This window comes from Eschscholzia californica, unplaced genomic scaffold, assembly GCF_041429995.1.
Source record: "Eschscholzia californica isolate CP2 unplaced genomic scaffold, dmEscCali1.0.p SCAF_1, whole genome shotgun sequence".
Taxonomy (NCBI): Eukaryota; Viridiplantae; Streptophyta; class Magnoliopsida; order Ranunculales; family Papaveraceae; genus Eschscholzia; species Eschscholzia californica.
Genome location: NW_028238198.1, coordinates 86,107,870 through 86,125,090, shown reverse-complemented (window position 1 = coordinate 86,125,090; position 17,221 = coordinate 86,107,870). Strand labels below are relative to the sequence as shown.

General features: G+C 35.3%; 1 pseudogene across 1 annotated transcript; it reads left to right on the top strand.

Annotated features, from left to right (window-relative positions):
• The first annotated feature begins 7,341 nt into the window (after positions 1 to 7,341).
• Positions 7,342 to 9,316, top strand: LOC147570534 (tetrahydroberberine oxidase pseudogene; annotated as a pseudogene). The gene has a single exon (XR_015231437.1). The product of XR_015231437.1 is annotated as a tetrahydroberberine oxidase pseudogene (transcript).
• Positions 9,317 to 17,221: the final 7,905 nt, after the last annotated feature.

Below are 17,221 nucleotides of genomic sequence, written 5' to 3'. Positions count from 1 at the left end.
AACTTCTTCTTTTTGGTGGTTGTTTTTCACAAATGTTTCCAAATCTCTTCCTCTATTATACTAAAAACCCCTTGTTCAAACTCAGATTTTTGTTCTAACATGGTGGTCTTATTTTAGAGAGTCTGTTTAAAAACCCCAACCCATTCTCTCTCAATTCAACCTCACTAAAAAAAAAAAATACTAATCTCTTTCGTCTCTATAACTTTCTCTAGAAAGGGTTTCTCTCTCTCCATTAAAGTTGGTCCCATTATTACAGATACTCAAAGACTCCATGTTCATCTTCTTTATTTTACCTTTTTCTTTCTGATTCTCTCTACAAATCTATTCCTTTCTTCCCTCTATTTTTTTGATGAAGGCCTTTCTTCCCTCTATTACCTTCTCATTTTCTCTATATAATATTTTCTCCTTCAAAACTCATCTTTTCTATATCTCTTATGTTCTCTCTAAATCTCTTGTTTTCTGTTATTCTCTCCAAAAAAAAAAAAAAAAAAGAAAAGAAATCAATTCTCAAGCACCATTAAGATCGAAGAAATGAGTATAAAGAGTAACTAGAGTTGGATCAAAAATGGAGATGGGTTGTTCGACTTGGTTACAGATTAAAAAAAAAAAAAAAAAAAAAAAATTGATTGGATATGTGGTTTTGGAATGTTTAAAAGTGGTTTTACTGTTGGTGGTTTTAGAAGGAGGTAAATGGTGGTATTGTTATTTTGTCTGGTTTGAATGTTAATCATAATCATCGACTTCTTGAAGTAGAGAAAGGTGGAAATGTGGCCTAGGGTTTCAACTTTCATTTCCTTACTTCGTGGTGCCTTTAAGATTTCGGATTAAAAAGGGTTTAAAGTGGTTGGGCTTCTCTTATGTGCTCCTAAGAATGATACTCTCTAGAACTACTTGGTGCTTTCAAAAAAAAAAAAAAAATTCATGGGAATTTTGGTGCCTATAACTTGGTGTGATGATGTGTTCGAGTGTGCCTCTAAAATCTTTTTCATACTTTACCTTTCTCACTCTAAATTTCTTACAAATCTTTCTTCTTAAAGCCCAAATGGACCAAGCTATTAAGTTTTTCTTTTCTCTCTCAAGCCCAAATGGGCCAAGCTTTTAAGCTTCTCTCTTTCAACTATTTCTCTTTCAAGCCCAAGTGGGCCAATCTATTAAGTTTTTCTCTTTTCTTTTTCAAGCCCAAGTGGGCCAATCTATTATGTTTTTCTCTTTTCTCTTTTAAGCCCAAGTAGGCTAAGCTTTTCTCTCTTTTCATCTTTCTTTCTCATTCTCAAGTGGGCCTAGCTATCATGCTTCTTCTTTCTTGTTTAAAGCCCAAGTGGGCCAAAACTACAACTAATCTACATCTTATTTACCTCAAGCACACACATTAAAGCAACACCAACATTAGTATTAAGAATTTGAAGCATCATCAAGGGAAATCTATTCAAACTCATGGTCTTCCACACTTGCAAGTCCCATTAGTTTGAGGGGGAGTATTATGGAGGAAGTCTATGGAGGAACCCAAATCACCATTGATTCAAGAGAAGAACAAAAGTTGTTTTGCCTTTAAGTTATTTTGTTTTTAGATGTTATTGTAATGAGTAAAGTTTTATTGTATCAAACCATTGTACTTATCAATATCTTGATAAGTACATTGGTTTGAGGAGGAGTGTTAGAGAATAGAGTGTCATATGAGTCATGTTAGATAGTCCCACATTGGATGGGCTATTATTAGTGTTGGTCACTTGTAAAGTATTTTCCTCATTTAGCCATTTCTATGAGGAAGCCCTAACCATAAAAATACTTTACAAGTGATTCAAGAAGAAAGCCCTAACGATTTCGTTTTGAATAATGATGATCGAGCTCAAAATCAGATTAGGGTTTACCTGGTACGATGAGGAAGAGATGGAACTCAGGAACCCAAAGGTTTCTCGCGGGTAGTAGGCAGTTGAAATTTTTGATTTGATACATTAAAAAATTCTCGGTTATATCTGGACCGTTGATCAGGAGATGACATGGTGACCGTTAGATTAGATAGAGGATGGTACGAGGGGCAGTTTGGTCACGAATCACGCGTGTGATTCACACACGAACCACTTAACGTGAAAAAGACGGAAAAAGGGCAATTGGGGGTTAACGCCTAAACACTTTTGATTTTGAGGGTGAAGTCCTAATATCACATAATAAATGGGGGTCAATGTCAAATTAACCCTAATAAAAAAGGGTAAGAAATTTTGAAAGAAAAAGGTGACCAATACGTGGTCAACCAATTTTTGTATGTGGATAACTATCTTATGCGGACAACCAAGAAAATATAACAATTTATACGGACAATAGTTTTTAAGAGGACAACACTCTATTATTTTTCACTTAAGTCCTTCAATAATTAGAACTTTTAATTTAACTTCTCCCTTTTTTTTCATAAACCCTAGACTTTAATCTTCTACTACTTATTCATCACCAACAAATTTCTAGAGAGAGAAAATTTTAGAGAGACATTGTTGAAGCAATCTATTTGGGGTTTTGATAATTGGTTTCTCTAACAGTACCCTAAATTTGATAATGAAGTAATTACCAATAATCTGAAAAAAAAAATTCATGACTATTTTAACTGAAGTTTTTTGAGAGAGAGGGTGAATTTTTTTCTAGAGAGAGAAAGTCGAAGAAAAAAAGGATGTGTTGAACCTTCAAAGCCTTACAAATAGATGAAACCAAAGAGGTTTAATCATGTTGATTTAAAGATATGTTAGAATCTTCAAAGCCTTACAAATAGATGAAACCAAAGAAGTTTAATCAGTTTTTTCTCTTATTCTCCTGTCATCTTTTTTTAGGGCTTTGGGGTTTTCTCATTTTTATTGGGGACATAATCAAGGAAGAAGAGTCGAAGACTTGGTCTTTTAGTATAACCTAGACTCAATCAAGCATTCAAAAAAAGAGATGGGGAAGAACTAGTTTTATAGGTCTTTAATGGTTTTTTAAGGGATCCTTTGTTTTTGAATTTTTTTTTTCTAGAGAGAGAAAAAGAGAAGGATGAAGAACGAAGTTGATAAACTTCGGCAAAGCCTCCTTATTCGGATATATATAGAGAGAAAACTTGTGAAGGAGACACTCTTTGTTTATCTCTCTTCATTTTTTCTAGGGTTTCCAATTTTAAATAGTCCTCAGATTAAGTAGTGTTAGTATTGGAGTCCTTATTGGAGTTGCCCCCCTATTAAATTAAAGTCAATTAAGTCAAACATAGTTGACACGCGACGGGCCCAAAAATAGTTGTCCGTATAAGTTAATTGGTTGTCCGCGTATTGACCACCAAGAAAAAATGGGTAAAGGTCGAAAAACAAGGCTCTAATAGTTTTAATAGTCTCCCCATCTTCCAAAATGTATCAAAAGTCAAAAAATAAATAATAAATCCACATCTAGTCCAAATGAAGATCCCAATGTACCAAACCCCATCTTTAGGCATTTTTTTCTCTTCTTCCAACTTTACCCCTCTATATATAAACAATCATTTATGCATTCAACATTACTAATAGTTCATAACCCAATTTTTCAAATGCGTAGAACATAAAGTGACTAACTAGTACAGACTACACACTAAAATATGCATTGTACAAACTACAAGATGCAGTATACAAACTTAAAAATAGATTATACAAACTACTATATACAATATACAAACATTGAATTAGAAATGCATTACATATAAGATTTATACAAATTCATTTTTGTACTCAGCATTTCTGATAGTTTTTAACTTAATTTTTCAGATGCTTAGAACCTAAAGGCATTGAATAGTATGAAGGGCCCATGGGTATATAGCCCAAAATAATGTTCAAAAAGGGTTTATAATCCAATCTTTCCAAAAAATAGGTTTTTGGTCCTTTTGCTCTTGGGGACTAAAAACCCTTAGTATATTAGACAAAATACCTTTAATGTCCCTAAACAAATTTCGCGGGATTTTTTTAACGTGGGGCCAGACCGAAATTCAAACGTCATATTGTACCGTGATTCTGGGTTTAAAAAAAGAAAAAGCGATATAATTTAAACAAGATTTTCTCTCTCATCTATCATCTATTTTGAAACCGAATCAAAACTTTCCCCTAACGAAACGTATATATCAATTTCTCTCACTTAACTTTTAGATTTGGAAAGAGTATATTTTCTGGATCAATTTAGCGTGATTTGGGGGTTAATATACAAAACGTATATATATCAATTTCTCTCACTTAACTTTCAGATTTGGAAAGAGTATATTTTTCTAGGAACATTACGACAACATTTGTTTTCGTTTTTACTCATACATAAACATACATCAATACAAATTATGAAACAATTACATAAATTATGTATTATTTATGACGAGTAAACCATCATTTGTCATGTATACAACGTAATTTATCAAATGTATATGTGTCATATTCAATAAATTACACATTAATTTTTTTACATTACACATCGTCTACATTCTGTTACAAAAAAACGTACAAAATCTTATTTGGTTCAAACATGGTGTCCATCCATGTACTCTCCATTTGTAGTCTTGAACAGGACAAACAACAGTTACACTATATTGTCGAATAGCATATCGAAATGCTTTTGCACCACTAGGAAACAACTGACCAACTTCGGTAAATATTTTATTACAGCAATCAGATTTTAGTTTTGTGGTCTTACTTAGGTTGGATGATTCTGTAGGAAATTCCATAAGTAACAACAAAACTACAAAAAGAAAACATATACATTTGTCAGCAAAACATATAATTTACTAGAAACAACATGTATAATGGAATAAATTATGCATATTATTTGTTAAACTTCATAATATGTTAGTAGATAAACAGAACTTTAGTTTGAATCACAAGGTCACTGTTATGTGAATAAAGTATGTATAATGTGGAATAAATTACATATAATTTTTGGAACATTACACAATGTTTGCATTCTATTACAGTATAGTTGTACGAAATCTTCAGTGGTGTGTAAAGCGTAATAAAGTACATATAATTTTTTGCACAATACACATTGTTTTTGTTATAGTAACATCATACGGAATCTTCTATGGTACAAATGTGTGATGTTCAATAAATGGACATACGTCCATGTAAATTACACATCGTTTACATTCTGTCACAAAAAACCTACGGAATCTTCTCTGGTACAAAATTGTGATGTTGAATAAAGTACACATAATTTCGTATAAATTACACATCGTTTACATTCTGTTACAAAAAAAACGTAAGTAATCTTCTCTGGATCGAAAATGGTATCGTTACCGGATCTGATATCAAAATATGTTCTAAACATCAAAATCTGTAATCTAATGAAAAATAAAATAATACATGGATACAAACATAACATAATCGAAGATAATGAATTAGTAAACAAGGATTTAACATTAACATCATAAATCGGTTATGAAGATCTTAGCGAGAGAAAATCATGAATAATGATGAATATTTGAGAAGATGATACAGAGATGAAAACGATTATAATGAAAATCATAAATATCTTCAAAGATGATGATGAAAAACATTAGAAAGAAAGATTAAACTTGTTACTTCAACTTCATAAGCAAGTGTAGATCTTAAAAAAGGTACGAACCTGAATCTTTTTGATGGAAATCGAAATAAACAATGGAGTTTTCAGCTGGTTTATTGGATTGGAATGAGATCTGAAGCTTCTTCAAAAAGAGAATGAATATAAATTTCGATTTTAGGAAGAGAAAATTCTCTAGTTTCCTATTTTGATTAAAAATGAAGATAATGGTTTCGGTTATTAAGATCGTGATTGGAGAGAGGAAGAGGGAGATACAAATGAAAACCAAAGTGTTTCATTGTATATAAGGTTAGATTAGGTATTATGAAATTATAAGCTTCTAGAGATTTGGGTTTTCTCTCGAGATGGATACAAATTGACTAGATATCTATTTGTTTTAATATTTTGGTTTATAAAACCATCTGAAGATTAGAGTGGATTAAATGTGTTATTAGGGGTAGATTTTTTGGTCATAAGCCCAAAAATTGTAGTATGAATTACACACTTAAAAATACACAACACAAACTACCAAATACAACATACAAACATTGAATTAGATATGTATTACATCTGAGATTCATACAAAGTCATTTATGCATAGTTTGTAACCTAATTTTTCAGATGCTAAGAACTTTAATTAACTGACTAAAATGATTTATACATTCGAAAATGTATTGTACAAACTACCAGATGCAATATACAAACTACCCTATGCATTTATACAAACTACCAGATGCATTATATAAACTACCAGATAAATAAAATTATTTGACCGAGGGTAGTTTGGACATTTTTGATAGAGGACAAAAAATCTATAGATTTTTATGGGCGGACCTTAGACATAATTTTCCCTAACTTTTCAACTTCCAACACATGGCCCCAATTTGAAAAGTGTATGAAATTAGAATATTTAGAGAAAGAAAGTATAAATTAAAAAAACACAAAATTGGAGAGAAAAAATTGATTGAGAAAAAGAAAATTGTTGAGATTGGAGAGAGAAAATATGTGTGAAAGAAAAAAAAGTAAACTTAGAAAAAAAAAAACCGAATTTGGAGAGAAAGTAAGAACCGGAGAGAAAAAAAATCAGAAAATTATTTTAGAGAGAAAATATTCCAGTTTCGAGAAAGAAAAAGAATCACGTAAAATACATGTAAAATACACTCACAGTTGTAACTTCTATTTGTTTGCTGTTAGGAAACTAACTTGTAGACCTATAAATCATTTGTGTTCTGCAGAGATTTATATTCTCATTATCTGATGTAGAGGAATCGGCCGACAATGGTCGTAGTGGTGGTGAGAGTAAGAAAAGGGAGGCAACAAAAAATTTAAAGTCGTCGATACGGGTAGTTGGGACGTTGTTGGCGACCTTTTCCTACAATAGGAAGGAGAAACAACATAAAATAAAACATTTTGAAATAAAGAGGCACATCGAAAAATTGACTGTTAAGTTTGACATGGGAACAATGATCTTGGAAACTAAATTAGATTGTTGAACAAATATTAAGATCAAATCTTCAATTAACCACAACTTCACATCAAAAGTAAAATTAACCCCAATAATAACATAACACAAATAAATAAAACAATTTTAGATATTTGAAATGAAGACGTGAAAATTTGAAAGATACTGCATTGAAAATTAGGGACATCAGATTTTTGGAGTTCTTAATATATGTGAGAATTTAATGTAGGGTATCATAATTGAGTTTCCCAATGCAATTCTATGTCAACAGCTACTAGATGATAAATTGAAACGAATTGAAAACGTTACCTAGCTATGGGCTATACTGAATATACAGAAACGTGTCCCGTGCAATAACCCTAGAAAATTTATGGTGTTCTTCACATTAGTGACATGTAATGAAAAAATGTTCTACTTTTGGAAACTATACAAATAGACAACACATTGACATACCAAAAAAACATAATTCCTGTTTTGTATTGTCTTCTTGAAACAAGATCATGGGCTTCTCACTACCAATTAGCTCAAGAGTTCTCTTACTATTCACTTTGTTAGTATTTACAACTAGGGTTCCTACTTCATGGGGAAAGTACTCAATAATTTCTTCATCCCATGGTGATTTCGTCGATTGCATCTCTCTTTATGAACCACCAAACTCAATCCAAATCTTCACTCAAAATAATTCATCTTTTTTAACAATCTTAGAATCCTCAGCAAGAAATCTTAGATTCTCATCACAAACATTTTCAAAACCTCAATTTATTGTTACACCTTTACATGAATCTCAAGTTCAAGCAATTGTCTTTTGTTCTCGTAAACACGGGTTAGATGTGAAAGTACGAAGTGGAGGTCATGACATAGAAGGACTTTCTTACGTTTATGATGATCCATTTGTGTTAATTGACTTGATCCATCTTCGATCAGTCCATGTTGATGTCGAGAATAGCATTGCATGGGTTCAAGCAGGTGCAAACCTAGGCGAACTTTACAACGCAATTGGGCTGAAAAGCAAAACGCTTGCCTTCCCGGGTGGGTTGTGCCCTACTGTTGGGGTCGGTGGGCACTTCAGTGGTGGGGGACATGGTGCTTTAGTTCGAAAATATGGTCTGGCATCTGATCAGATTATCGATGCACTCATAGTTAATGCTAATGGCGAAATTCTTGACAAACAATCGATGGGAGAAGATCTATTTTGGGCTATTAAAGGAGGAGGAGCATCGAGTTTCGCAATTGTTCTCTCGTGGAAAGTTAAGTTAGTTCTTGTTCCAGCTAAAGTAACCATTGCTATCATCACCAAGACACATGAACAAGGTGCTATAGACATTGTTCATCGATGGCAATTCATTGCTGATAGGCTTCCCGAAGACATATACATTGGACTTGAATTTATCAAGATCAATGGCACAGTGCAAGCTCAATTCTCCATTTTGTTCCTCGGTGATAATACAAACGAACTTGTTGAACTCATGGACGAGAACTTCCGTGAGTTAGGTTTAGACCACAGTGACTGTACCCAAATGAGTTGGTTGGAATCTCATCCTCATTTCTATGAACCCTGGCATGAAACTCAACCAAATTACTTTTTCAAGGGAAAATCGGATAATGTCCAAGTACCAATATCAAAACAAGGGTTGGAAGGGTTATGGAGTATGTTGTTAGAGGTAACTATTCCAGCATTATATTTTACTCCTCTTGGTGGAAGGATGAACAAAATTTCAGAATCTGAAACTCCATTTCCACATAGAGTTGGGAACATCTACAATATTTTCTACCAAGTGATTTGGCTTGGAAAAAGTGATACCGAAAAGAATATTGATTGGGTAAGAAGGTTGTATGAATATATGACTCCATATGTTTCAAACTCACCAAGAACTGCAGCTAGTCTTAACTACATTGATCTTGATTTGGGTCAATACAAGAATGGTGAAGTGATGATTTACTCGCAAGCCCAACTTTGGGGTATGAAATACTTCAAAGATAACTTTAAGAGACTAGTCCAAGTTAAGAGTGAAGTTGATCCTGCTAATTTCTTTAAACACAAACAAAGCATTCCTCCTGTCCATGTTATGTTAGTGGAACAAAAATAATTTACCTACATCTTAGAGGGAACCCATGCACACATGCAACGCTGATAGACGACTATCCTGTACACTCTGTGATGTAATAGGACAAGGGATGTCTTAGTACTTTAGTGTGTGAAAAGACTAAAACCTTTTGTCTTATTTTTTTTTGTCTTATTCACCAGGAATTTGAAGGAACTATCTGGTTTGTATACATCTTATTTCTCTTCAAGAAATATTGTGGATGTAGCATTTTTTTTTTGATGAAATTGGACTTTTGGTAGATTTGTTAAATAAATGACAGAACTAGGATAGTAGCCAAAACAAGCTAATTGGCTTCGTGTCATATTTACAGTGGCTCAAAATTGAAATAAAAAGAATCAATCATGAAGTAAAAAATCCGTCAAAACAGAGAGTTGACTTTAAAATGGAGACAGTTGATTTTGTATAGGTCTGAAATAGGTTTTGACTCGTGTAATGGTCAAAATTTATATTAACACCGCCCACGCCTGAACGTCGCATAGGCCCAATCTACTTTGTACAAATGTCACTTGGACCTAGCCTACTCGCTTACGGTTTGTCATGCCCATCAAATTTTGGCCAAGTAATAGGTCGGTCTATGGGCATATGTGGCACCCCTTTTTTTGGTGGAAGCCTTTAAAATTGGCTAGAGAACTCAAGAGGACATCGTATTGGGCCTAGCAAATGGACTTGGGCCTTGTTTCACACATTTATAGGCTGCCAAGGGAGGAATTGTCTAGAGATATATGGACCATTAAAGAGTATTCTAGAAGGTTTTTAGACACACTTCCTTATCCTTAGATCTTAGATATGAGTTTTAATCTTGACCGTCCATTGTAAGCGTCTAGTAGTATAAATAGGGGTTAACCCCCTCATTTGTAAATCATCCAAGAAGTGATCCAATCAAGTGAGGTCATAGTGAGTGACTTGGGAAGCGTGCTTGTAAGTTTGTACTTGAGAGTTCTATGACAATAAAAGAATTCCTTCCACCAAGTGTTAGTGTGGTTTAGTACAACACTCTTGCTAGTTCTCTTAAGTAATTGAGTGACTTAGATCTCTGGTGTGATTCCTCCACCAAGGGATATTGTTTGCTTATAGTCAAGGTTACTTGACAAACTGGAGGAAAGGCTGACAATTGACTTGTGCTCAATTTTTGCCTGTTTTGAAGCATAAGTGCCGCAAGGATAATAGGGGTGTTCGTTGGTTCGGTATCCGGTAATTTGGCATCATCTGTTACCAAACCGCTCATGGTTTGGTTAGTGATTTTTCAAACCATTACCAAACCGCTCATGGTTTGGTTCGGTTACTAACCAAACCATCATAAGCGGTTTGGATACTACTGGATACCAAACCATTCATAAAACAATTTGTTCTCCATGAAAATTGGCGAATATCGAGTTACTTTCTTCATACACTGACGTATAAAATCAAGAAAACACTCTTTAAAAATCTGGAGAAACAATCAAACTAACATAATACGTCGAAAAACGTTTGAAACATTAAAGACATGTTCAGGCCACCGACCGAATTGTTTTAATATAATACTAGCTAGTAACATTATATTGTAGTGGTTTTGTTGTATTTGTATGAAATTATGGAGATATAATAATATATTTTAGAAAAAATATGTAAATATACAATTATAAATATTAATTGAACGTAACTGGTTCGGTTTGGTTTTAATGGTTCCTAAAAATTACATCCATTTACCGAACCAAACCAGTTGGTTTTTGAAAATCTACAACCATACCAAACCACTCGTTGTTTGGTTTGGTTAGAAAACCGACTGGACCGGTTTGGATCGGTTTGGTTTGATTGGTTCGGTATATTTTTGCACACCCCTAAAGGATAATAGGCGACAGTGCTAGGTCGAATTTTACTCTGTGATAGGTTGTTCTTCATCTTGTTCAAGCACTCTACTTTCATATTAGCTTGTGTTAAGTTACTTTTGTCAACTCATTTGTATAGGAATAACCAGTGCCCATAGAGCACATATAGTATGATTGAGTACAATGGCTATGACTTTCAACAAAAAAAAAGAGTACAATGGCTATGTATGAACGCTTAAATCTACATCTACGATATAAATATGAAATCAAAATATTATAATACCCGAATATTATATGGTGTGTTTAGATGACGGAATCATGAATCCGCGGATTCATGAGTCCTCGGGATTCATGATTCCACGGATTCATGAATCCAAGTAATATTTTTGGTTTGTTTGGCAACTAATAAGAATCGTATGATTTATTTTTATTTAATTATTGTTTCACGAATTTTTTTTTTCTTGGAAAACTTTTTTTCGAGCACCGGTTTTTCTTTTGGGAAAAACACGGTCTCTATCAAGCAAAAAAGTTTTATAAAATTTCAGTTTTCGAAAAAATATTTTCGAGAAATTTTTTTTTTTCGGTAAAAAAACGGATTTGGAGGAAAAACAGTTTTTAAGGGAAATCTGTTTTCTGGAAAAAAATTGGATATTCGAAAAAAAAACTTGTTTGGGGAAGAATCGATTTTCCGGGAAAAAAATGGTTGTCGGAAAAATCAGATTTTGGGAAGAAAAACGATTTTTTGAAGAAAAAGAAATGTGTTCTAGGGGAAAAAATAATTTTCCAAAAATAAAAATATAATTTTTAAAAATAAAAATATTTTTGAAATTTAAAATAATTATTTTGTAGAAGGAAATATTTTTTCGTTGATTTTAAGTTTGAAATTTAGATTTATTAATCCAAAATCCTAGCAAATCCTAGGGTGTAAGGTGCGGTTTTCGTCCAATACAAATTTTGGATTAGGAATCCTTAAGATCCAAGAGTCCTAGGATTCTTGGTAGCCAAACAGACCTAGGATTTGATGATTCCTACCAAATCTCACTTTTGATAGGAATCCTGCAACCAAACACACCATTATTGAAATCCACACCCACAAAAGCAAAGAGAAAAATAACTCAAAAAGACTCACAACAAAGATAAAAGTTATGGATCGAAATTCATATACATACAAGCATAGACTGTCTTAGAAACAGTTCTGGATCAATCTTTACCCCTCACCACCGCACACTGCACCACACTTTTACTAATGGTGTTTTTAAGAACTGTTGGTCATAATAGGTTAATTAATACCTTTGTGCGGAAGCAGTTGGTCGTCCAATTGCCGCTAATCTGCCCACGATCGTCGCCGACTTGCTACAATGTATGTGTCCGAATCACTACTAGAGCAATCGGAATATCCACCCCTTAAATCCTTGTCTATCGATGGTTAGACCATGTAATACTAGAGTATGTTGAATGAGATTATTAGTGTAGTTTTTGTGTGTCTCTCAAGAACACAAATGAGACCTATTTATATAGTTTCTCATAGCTACAATTAATCACAAAGATTAATAGCCAACAATTAATCCATTGTAACCGCTATACTAAATAACGAGTTAATTACGACCGTTTCATTCCCATGAATTTGGCCGTTACAAAACGGTTTTATTCTCATGAATGTGACCGTTACAACATGATTAATAACTCCCACTCGGCCACACATGCCATACACATTAACTCGATCACAAAGACCGTACTCATTCAATCTATACAAGAACGTATCACATATTTCATACAGGAAATAAGGCGTGCGACCACAAAGTAACAAGCAATGTTACGTTAAGCAACCATCTAACTAACATAACACTTTCATGCTTTTTGATACCCCGAATTATCCGACCATCACCGATTGCATACACAGTCCCTATACGCAATATTGTTTCATTTAGTTATACACACAGTATAACCCCTGGCCAGGTCATGGTGGTGATATAGGAATCATTCTCCCTTAGACACTCATGTTAATCCATCTTAGCTTGACTGCTTTCCTAACATGTGCCGCTGGATCGACACTTCGTAACCCTTTGGAAACATGTTAAAGTAGCATCATCGAACCTTAACTTCAAAACATAGTTCTAAGTCAACGGGCATCGTCCAGTATAGGTTTCACACAGTGACAAAGTAGGGATTCTTTTGTTACTCTCTATTGGTCGTCATAAAGCACATACAGTATGATATGTATGCCATAACATAGCTCCCACTTAGATGGGCATGTCACTCTTCTATGTTATGCGAATATTAAGTCTAGATACTACACAAGTGTCTAACCTGAGCCACTCGATCTACATACACAATGTACGTCTGACACTCAATTATCCGGCTTTAAGGTTTAATGTGAAAGCGGGAAATTTCACATTCGACTCCCACTAAGTCTCATCTTAGACATACTAAGGCGACTATCAATTCTACAACACATGTATGATGGTAGTCCATATTGCACACACACAATGCTAATACGACTAAGTCTCATCCTGCACACTACACAAGTGTCAGGGCGATCACCTGTGTGAATAGGTCGATCATAAAACCTGGTGACATTTTCAAGTGCCTAATTAAACAATTGAACATTTCCAAGAAACAAACAAATTTATTTCATTGATGCTCAACACATGTCCATTACAAATATATTCCCTTAATAAACAACGACTACAACCTACGCAATCCTAAGTTCTTCACATGGGCTACAAAAGCACTCTTAGGAATTGGCTTAGTCAAGGGATCCGCAACCATCATGCTAGTGGGTATATAATTAATGACAACCTCTTTCTTTCTGATAGCCTCTCTAACAAAATGAAAGCGTCTCCTAATATGTTTGGATTTTTTTATGAAACTTTAGATCTTTAGCGAGCTGTATAGCAGCAGTATTATCACAGTGCATGCCTACAGGTTCATCAACCTTAGGAGTGACGTTGAGATCATGTAGAAAACTCTTCAACCAAAAAGCTTCTTGCACAGCTAGGCAACATGCAACATATTCTGCTTCCATTGTAGATAAAGCAACACAATCTTGCTTCTTACTACACCAGGATATAGCACCTCCACCAAGGATAAAAGCATACCCGGAAGTCGATTTAGACTCATCCAAATCGCCGCTGAAATCCGCATCTGAGTATCCTTGTAACCTCATATTTTCACCTTGGAAACATAAAACAAGATCACTTGTACCACGAAGATAACGCTAGATTCTCTTGACTGCTTGCCAATGAGCAGGTCCTGGGTTACTTTGGTAACGACTTACCAAGCCAATCGCAAAACAAATATCTGGCCTTGTACATAACATGGCATACATTAAGCTCCCTATTGCACTAGCATAAGGAACTTTGCTCATTTCTTTTCTTTCTTCATCTGTTTTCGGACACTGATCAAGACTCAAAATTAGACCCTTCTCGACAGGAGTATCAACAGGTTTGGAGTTATGCATTCGAAATTGTTCCAAGACATTCCCAATGTAAGACTTTTGAGATAACCCAAGAAGTCTCTTAGAACGGTTTCTTATAATTTCCATTCCAAGGACATACCTTGCTTCACCCAAGTCCTTCATCTCAAAGACAGAGGACAACCACTCTTTAGTGGTGTTGATCATCTCCATGTTATTTCCAGCCAACAGTATGTCATCAACATATAAAGAAAGAAATGTGATTCCTTCTGATGTTTTCTGAACATACACACAATGATCTTCATCAACCATCGTGAAACCAAAAGAAGTAATGGCTTCATGGAATCTGAAGTAGCATTGCCTGGATGACTGCTTAAGACCATATATAGATCGTTTAAGTCGACACACTTTGTCTTCCTGACCTTTCGAGACAAACCTAATAGGTTGATCCATATATATTTCTTCCTCAAGTGTACCATTAAGGAAAGCAGTTTTGACGTCCATTTGGACCAACTCTAAGTCCAAGTGAGCAACCAAAGCTAGAAGCAGACGAATAGAGGCAAATCTCACCACAGGAGAAAATGTCTCATCAAAGTCTAAACCAGCAATCTGGGTAAAACCTTTCGCCACTAATCAAGCCTTAAACTTATCAACTGACCCATCAGCTTTTCTCTTGATCTTGTAAACCCACTTGCTTCTAATAGATTTACGATGAGTAGGGAGTTGAACTAGTTCCCAGACATGGTTCTTTTCCATCGAGGTCATTTCTTCTCTCATGGCATCCATCCATTCTTTATGATTTGGTGAATCTAAAGCCTCAGTAAAAGAAGTGGGCTCCTCAACATCCAAAGGAGTGCAAACGAATGCTCCCTCTTCGATCTGAAAATATCGACGAGGTACTTTTCCACGCTCACTTCTTCGTACTATAGGATCTTGACTGACTATCTGACTGCTGGACTGATCTCTCCCACTATCACTAAGATTAGTAGGTTCAGAAATTTGAGGACACACCTCTTGTTCTACCTGAGATACGGGGACTACCTCGATCTCTGGTTGATCACCTAAAGCAGACAGACGTCCCTCATCCGAAATTATAGGACTACTCCTAATATTTCGGTCATTTGGTGGAACATCACTATCCTTGGTGCCTTGGTTAGAACCTAATTTCTGCCACTCACCAAGAGATAGTTCCAAGTCATTTTGTAACTCATACAACTCAAGATCCTTTTTAATTTCACCAATACTTGGGAACTCATCCTCAAGAAAATCAACGTTGCGGGTGTCAACTTCTGTCAAGCCACTGTTTGGTTGTTCACCAAACATTACATAACCTTTAGAATGCTCAGGATTCCTTATGGACACCATCTTAGTCGCTCTTGGACCAAGTTTACCAAACTTGTGGTTTTGGTTGTGCACATAGCCAGCCGAACCCCAAGGTCGTAAATGATCCAAGGAAGGCACTTTTCCATTCCATAACTCATATGGAGTGGTAGACACACTCTTACTTGGCACACGGTTAAGAATATAAGTTGATGTAAGCAAAGCATCTCCCCAAAACCTGATAGGAAGATTGGCTTGCGCCATCATTGACCTAACCATATCCAGTAACGTACGATTTCTCCTCTCCGCTACACCGTTTTGTTGCGGAGTATAAGGAATCGTGAGTTGTCTTTGAATACCTTTTTCCTCACAAAACCCTTTAAACATATCAGAAAGGTATTCACGACCACGATCAGTTCGAAGTGTCTTTACTTTTCGATCTAATTTGGTCTCTACTTCCGCTACAAAACGCTTAAACATATTAAGGGCTTCGTGGCGATGCGATAATAGGTACACATACCCATATCGTGAGTAGTCATCTATAAAAGTGAGAAAATAAACAGCGCCATGACGTGCCTTAACATTAACAGGCCCACAAATATCGGAATGAATTAACTCAAGAGGAACCGACACCCTCATTGCCTTGCCAAAAGGTTTCTTTGTAGCTTTACCAGCTAAGCAAGGCTCACACCTAGGTAGCTCAACCTTAGTGAGCTGGTCTAAGAGACCACCTTTTGTAAGTCTACTCATCCTATCTTCCCCAATATGACCAAGTCTAGCATGCCATTTAACAGATTCAGAATGAATATCAAAGTTAGAAGCAACCGCAAGCATAGAATTATTATCAGAATCATAATCCAAATCAAGTACAAAGAAACTGTCTTTCATGCACCCACGGCCGAACAAATCGCCATGATACATAATATCCAAAATGTTTAGCTGAAAATAAAAGGAAAAACCAAGTTTTAACAAAGCAACAACAGAAACTAAGCAACATTGCACCCCAGGTGCGTAGAGCGTATCATGAAGAAGTAACGTTTTGCCTCCTCGTAACTTGAGCTTGTATGTACCAATACCAAGAACATCTTCTTTGGTTCCGTTGCCCAACATAACAGTCTGTGAACCCACGGGCACACGGTGGTATTCAACAAACCCAGCTCGATCATGAACTACATGCTTGCTGGCTCCCGTATCTACAATCCAATTAGGAAGGTGATTAACAACTAATGCGTGGGAACAAACATAAGGTTCATGAGTAACAATATGGTAAGGTACCTTTTTCGGCTCCGAGCAGTCTCGAGCGAAATGACCTTTATTTCCACAGTTGAAGCACTTCACAAGTGCAATTTTAACCTCTTTACGGCCTTTTGCCTTTGGTTGCTTAGCCACACCACCTTCAGGTCCATGGTTTTGAGAAAAACGAGCCTTCTTAGATCGCTTAGATCGATGTTTCGCCTTTTTTGACTCGCGTCCATGAGCTACGAAAGCAACATGTGAAGACGCAATTGCCTTCTGACGCTCCACCTCCATCTCAAGGTGTCTAGCAATCTCAGAAAATGTCTTGACATGCTCATTATGAGCCATGAGGAGTTTAAAATTA